General features: G+C 38.4%; 1 long non-coding RNA gene across 1 annotated transcript; it reads right to left on the minus strand.

Annotated features, from left to right (window-relative positions):
- Positions 1-1,931: 1,931 nt before the first annotated feature.
- Positions 1,932-3,949, minus strand: LOC119473514. Its single transcript, XR_005202733.1, has 3 exons — positions 3,816-3,949; positions 2,810-2,877; positions 1,932-2,007 (listed from the first exon to the last, which is right to left on the minus strand). It is a non-coding gene; the product is annotated as an uncharacterized LOC119473514 (long non-coding RNA).
- Positions 3,950-6,588: the final 2,639 nt, after the last annotated feature.

Here is a 6,588-nt window from a genome sequence, read left to right on the forward strand (position 1 = left end):
ATCAATGTGTTTTTAAAATAATATTTGGAAAATTTTTACCCATTATATGCTTGATTTTTATTCTCTTTTTCTTACGGAATTCCAATTGCATGTATATTAGGCCATTTGCTGTACTTCAACAGGTCCTGGAGGCTTTAATCACTTCTCTTCAATATTTTTCCACTCTCTGTTCTTCACTTTGAACAATGTCTATTGACGTTTTAGAGTTCACTAACCTTTACTTCAGCCAACAGCACTATTTATTCCTGCAGGGATTTTTAAATTCAATTATTTAACCCATCTGTAATTTATTTTGCTTTCAGGGCTAAAGAAGGAAACAATCTTCTAAATATTTTATCTTCCTTGATGGCTGGTTATCTCAAGGCAATTTATTGAATTAGACATTAGTTTTCAAATAGAGCTCCACAAAAATCTAGGTGACACTCTCTTTCTCTAGAGTCTATGCATTGCTTCAATGATTTCAAATGTACATTTCTGATCATGTCATTTCCCAAAAATTAACAGTATTGTAAACAAAACTCATTAGCACAATTTGGGCATTAAATGCCTTTTATCTAGGGGAATAAATAGTAATTGCAGTTCCCAAGCTAAAGTCTTATATGGTTATCTTGCAAAAATGGTGTCCTTTGTTTCTTCTGTAAATAGAGAAATTGCATACAGCTAAAAAGACTGAAGTTTTTAAGAAACCCAGGCTAATTTTTTATGCAGCTCAATTTTGCCAAAATATATCTTAATAAGTATTCTTTTTATCAGCCATTTAATTTTATCACAAATTTTATTTATTTATAACACTAAATTTTCTTGACATATGATTTTTAGAATATTATTTATGTAACATGGTATATATTCATCATCACTATTCCTTCCCAAAAAAGGGAATAAATAAATAAAGATGGAACTTTAATTCTTTCTTTTCTGCCAATGTTATTGAACCAGAAGTTTCTACCTCCAAAATCAATTCTTAAATTCAGGCTTTTGTCTTTCCTCAACTTGTCGTGTGTGTGTGTGTGTGTGTGTGTGTGTGTGTGTGTGTGTGTAGGGGGATGTATATATCTGTATGAGAGGGAAACAGAGAGAGATAGAATGATAGGGTTTTTTAATGAGAGAAAAGTTGTGGTCAGTCTTATGTATTAAAAAAAAACTTTTAATAAACTAAAATCATAATAGGTTTTGAAGCACTGCTCAACAGTACCACCTGCAGGGGTCAGTAATAACATGTTTTTTCTTGAGCCTGGCACCCTTTTCTATTAACTGTTCAAGGGAAATATATACATACCATAGGGTAAATAGAAAATAAATTGCTATACTATTTTTAGCTTAATATTGGTAATCATAAATGCACAACTTTCTAAAATTTGTGACTTATATACAAAGACTAGGTGAAGCTTCATTTTCTCCCTACAACCAAACTTTAATATTACCACAAAACAGGCAACAAGTCAAAGACATGACCGAGTTGTGATATACTCAATGGATAAAAACACGAAGACTAAAGAGCAGTGTTGCAAGGATTTAGGCAAGGCATTCCTTTGTAAATTTGACATAGTGGAGATACAAAGCAAAAGTTAAACAAAAAAAGCTTTTTGGAATTGCTCAGAGGTAGGACCTGTGTCCTTTTACAAAAATAATTTTATGCAGTATAATAAGATTCTCTTTTACACCACTTTAAATCTCCTTTTCCCCCCTTCTTTTTCCAGCCACTGCTGCAGGGAACAGCTCCAAAGCTTGGATCAATTTTACACAAGTGCAAATTGTCAGTACCTTTACCTCGGGTTCAAATCATGTAACTTTTACATGTAACCTAGGGCTCCTCACACTGTTTCTCACCGGGTTTATTTTGCACTGGCTTAGTGGAATGTCTGCCTAAACTGCTCAGAACTCACGTGAAAGTTTGTGAAAGTTAATATTCATGTGATTACCTTGACGAATGGAGGATGGAAATCACTGGATAAATGCTTTCTCTTCTCTTCCCCGAGGGAGACAATTTGAGGTCCACTTCATAGAATTCTGCAGAAAGGTACACTGGATCAAGAACTAGTCATTCATGCTGTCAGACAAGTTGATAATGCATTTCTCCAAATTGGCGGGGTTTTTTTCCTCCCAGTTACTCTCCTCCCTGTACCTCACCCCTAATCTGTGGAAACATATTCTCACATGAAATACTTATATATTATTTTCATCTCACTCTCTGCTTCAAAAGTGAAACCCAGCCTAAGTAAATAGAAGAAGAAAAACTCAGTGGCGGTACCCTTTAATTTATCATCACCGCATACTCTAGAAAATAACCTGAGTCCATTAGATTAGCACCTTGCCTCAAACAAACAAACAAACAAAAAGCAAGAAGAAGATGGAGAAATAAGCAAATTCTTCTTCTTCATTCATAAATGACTGTCAAGAAACCTAAAGTTTGGTGGAAGTAAAAATCTACTTCAAAAAAGTCAAAGAAATGAATCATTAAGATATGTAATATTAAGTACTGCAAAAGTGTTCCGGGAAAAGGGAGGCTGACAGGATTCCTACTGGAGAAGGCCTCATGACACAGGGGTCGGGTGTGTCTTAAAAATGGTTTATATGAACAGAAACTGTAAGTTATTCTAGGAATGGAATTTAGAATGGGTAAATGGGAGCATTTTATGCATAGTTGAAGAAATGTGCATGATGAGTGAATGGTAGGATTGAATCGGAGAAGTAGGGTAGCAGTCAAGTTGATTTGCGCTTCATTTCCTTCTGTAGGCAATCTGCCCTTCCTTCCACATCTCTCCACCAGTTATGAGCATGCATGTTTTCTGCATAAATTTGATTCACTTACCTGCTTCTGGATTCTTGGTTTTCACCACCCAAGAAGACTTCTGTCTTTGGTTATTATCTGGCTTCTTTCTAGGATCCATACATTTTCATGGTTTTAGCATATGTAAAGCTTTGCCACAGCTGCTTTAATTCATCACCACATACAAATTTTACTGCCTGAGCCAAGACTGTCCCTTCCTAAGAGAGGAAAAGACAGAGTTAGAAATGTAGGGTGGAATCAAGTTTGTAAAGAGTCTCTGGCAAATGAGAAGAGGTTGGACATTATCACTCAAGTATAGGTTCAATTTCTGGTTCCAATTTAAACATCAAGTCCAACTCCTTTTATATTATAGCTTCCTAGGACTTAAGAGATGCTTAAGGCAAGAATAAGAATAAAGAGATTCAAGACTGGCTGGACACACTGGCTCACACCTGTAATCCTAACACTTTGGGAGTCCAATGCTGGAAGATCACTTGAGGTCAGGAGTTTGAGACCAGCCTGGTGAACATGGCAAAAACCCATCTCTTATAATAATAATAAAAATAATAATAATAAAACAGAACAAATCAAAAATACAAAAATTAGCTGGACACAGTGGCTCACACCTGTAGTCCCAGCACTTTGGAAGGCCAACGCAGGCAAATCACTTGAGGTCAGGAGTTCAAGACCAGCCTGGCCAACATGGCGAAATCCCTCTCTACTGAAAAAAAAAAGAAGTACAAAACTTAGCTGGGTATGGTGGCACATGCCTGTAATCCCAGCTACTTGGGTGGCTGAGGCATGAAAATCACTTGAAGCCAGGAAGCAGAGGTTGCTTATTCACTATCACAAGAACAGCATGGGAAAGATGTGCCCCATGATTCAATTACCTCCCACGAGGTCCCTCCCACAGTATGTGGAAATTCAAGATGAGATTTGGGTACAGACACAGCCAAAGTATATCATTCCACTCCTAGCCCCTTTCAAATCTCATGTCCTCACATTTCAAAACTAGTAATGCTTTCTCAACAGTCTTCCAACAGCTTACCTCATTTCAGCATTAATTCAACAGTCCATGGTCCAGTCTGATCCAAGACAATGCAAGTCCTTTCAACCTATGAGCCTGTAAAATCAAAAGCAAGTTAGTTACTTCCTAGATACAATGAGGGTATAGGCATTAGATAAATACAGCCATTCCGAATGGGAGAAATTGACCAAAACCAAGGGGTTACAGGCACTATGCAAGTCCAAAATCCAGCAGGGCGGTCAAATCTTAAAGTTCCAAAATGATTCCCTTTCACCCCATGTCTCACATCCAAGTCAAGCTGATGCAACAGGTGGGTTTCTGTGGTCTTGGGCAGCTCCACCCCTGTGGCTTTGCAGGTACAGCCTCCCTCCTGGCTGCTTTCACAGGCTGGCACTGTCTGTGACTTTTCCAGGTACATCGTGCAAGCTGTCAGGTGGATCTATCATTCTGGGGTCTGGAGGATAGTGGCCCTCTTCTCACAGCTCCACTAGATGGTACCCCACTAAGGACTCTGTGTGGGAGTGCCTACCCCACATTTTCCTTCTGCATTGCCTTAGCAGAGTTTCTCCATGAGGGACCCACCCTTGCAACAAACTTCTGCCTGGGCATCCAGTCATTTCCATACATCTTCTGAAATCTAGGTGGAGGTTCCCAAACCTCAATTCTTGACTTCTGTGCACCTGCAGGCTCAACACTATGTGGAAGCTGCCAAGGCTTAGGGCTTGTACCCTCTAAAGCAACAGACAAAGCTGTACCTTGGCTCTTTTAATTCATGGCAGGAATGTCTGGGATACAGGGTAGCTAGTCCCTATGCTTCATACAGCAGAAGGACCCTGAGCCCAGCCTATGAAACCATTTTTTCCTCCTAAACCTCTGGGCCTGTGATGGAAGGGGTTCTTGTAGAGATGGCTGACATGCCCTGGAGACATTTTTCCCCATTGTCCTGGAGATTAACATTCAGCTCCTCATTACTTATGCAAATTTATGCAACTGGCTTAAATTTCTCCTCAGAAAATGGGATTTTCTTTTCTATCACATTGTCAGGCTGCAAATTTTCCAAATTTTTATGCTCTGCTTCCCTTATGAAATTGAGTGCCTTTAACAGTACTCAACTCACCTCTTGAATGCTTTGCTACTTAGAAGTTTCTTCCACCAAATACCCTAAAATATCTCTCTCAAGGTCAAAGTTCCACAAATCTCTAGGGCAGGGGAAAAATGCTGCCAGTCTCTTTGCTAAACCATAACAAGAGTTACCTTTTCTATATTTCCAACAAGTTCCTCATCTAAGACTGCCTCAGCCTGGACCTTATTGTTCATATCACTATCAGCATTTTTGTCAAAGCCATTCAATAAGTCTCTAGGAAGTTCCAAATGTTCCCACATTTTCCTTTTCCCTTTTCCTTTTTCTGAGCCCTCCAAACTGTTCCAGCCCTGCCTATTACACAGTTCCAAAGTCTTTTCCATATTTTTGGGTATCTTTTCAGCAATGCCCCATTCTACTGGTGCCAATTTACTGTAGTAGTCCATTTTCACACTCCTGATAAAGACATACCCAAGACTGGGCAATTTACCCAAGAAATTTTTACTGGACTTACAGTTCCCTGTGGCTGAGGGGGCCTTACAATCATGGTGGAAGATAAAAGGCATGTCTCACATGGTTGCAGACAAAAGAACTTGTGCAGAGACGTTCCCTATTTTAAAGCTGTTCAGATCTCATGAGACTTACTATAGCTAGTACAGCACAGGAAAAACCTGCACCCATGATTCAGTTACCTCCCACCAGGTCCCTCCCACAACATGTGGATATTCAAGATGAGATCTGGGTAGGGACATAGTCAAATCATATCAGCATATGACAGGGCAAGAGAGGGAGAAAGGAGAAAGAGGGAGAAAGGTGACATGTTGTTTTAAACAACCAGATCTCATGTGAACTCAGAGAAAGAACTCCTCATTATTCCAAGGGCAGCACCAAAGCATTCATGAGCAACCCACCCCCATGACACAAACACCTCCCACCAGACCCCACACCTCCAACATTGAGGATTACACTTCAACATGAGATTTAGAGGGGACAAACATCCAAACCATATCAGTGAGAGAAAAAAAAATCATGATTCTTAGGTTTCTGCTTTGGGCAAATGGATATCTTTTGGAAAGGAAAGTGGGAAATAAAATGTGAAGCTTTATAATCTAGCTTCTAGTACTCATCTGTTTGGTGACATTTTGTGATCTCTAAGCTTCACTCACTCTGGACCCCAAATATTTTCTAATTATAGCACATGGCAAAAGACTCAGATTCTGGATTCAGCCTGTGTGAAAATTCTGATTCTAACACTTTTTAGTTGTTTGACAAAAATGTTTAATTTCTTTGTGCCTCAGTTTTTCTTTTAACCTGTGAAGTGGTGATAATAATTACACCCAACTAATTGGGTTGTTGTGAGGAATAAAAGACTTCTTACATGGAAAATAAGTGAAGCAGTGTCCAGCCCACAATAAATAAATACTCAGGAAGTATCAACCATTAACACCTAGATTTCTTTTCTTTTTTTTTTTTTTTTTAAAAAAGACAATTTATTTGCCAGTCAAAATCTTATAAAACTCAGCCCAGCCAGAATAGTGCCAGTCACTTTGTTTGATAAGAGGATTAAAACAGACAGGCTGAAAATAAAATTCATTGTATTTTGATTTTGTTAAATGTAGTTAACAATTTTATTTTTTATATATAAATACCTATACATTTGGAATTTTTAATGTCACTTTCAAGCATTAATTCTTCAAAACAGAATGTACCGAT

The sequence above is a fragment of the Cebus imitator genome, unplaced genomic scaffold (assembly GCF_001604975.1).
Source record: "Cebus imitator isolate Cc_AM_T3 unplaced genomic scaffold, Cebus_imitator-1.0 Scaffold164, whole genome shotgun sequence".
Taxonomy (NCBI): Eukaryota; Metazoa; Chordata; class Mammalia; order Primates; family Cebidae; genus Cebus; species Cebus imitator.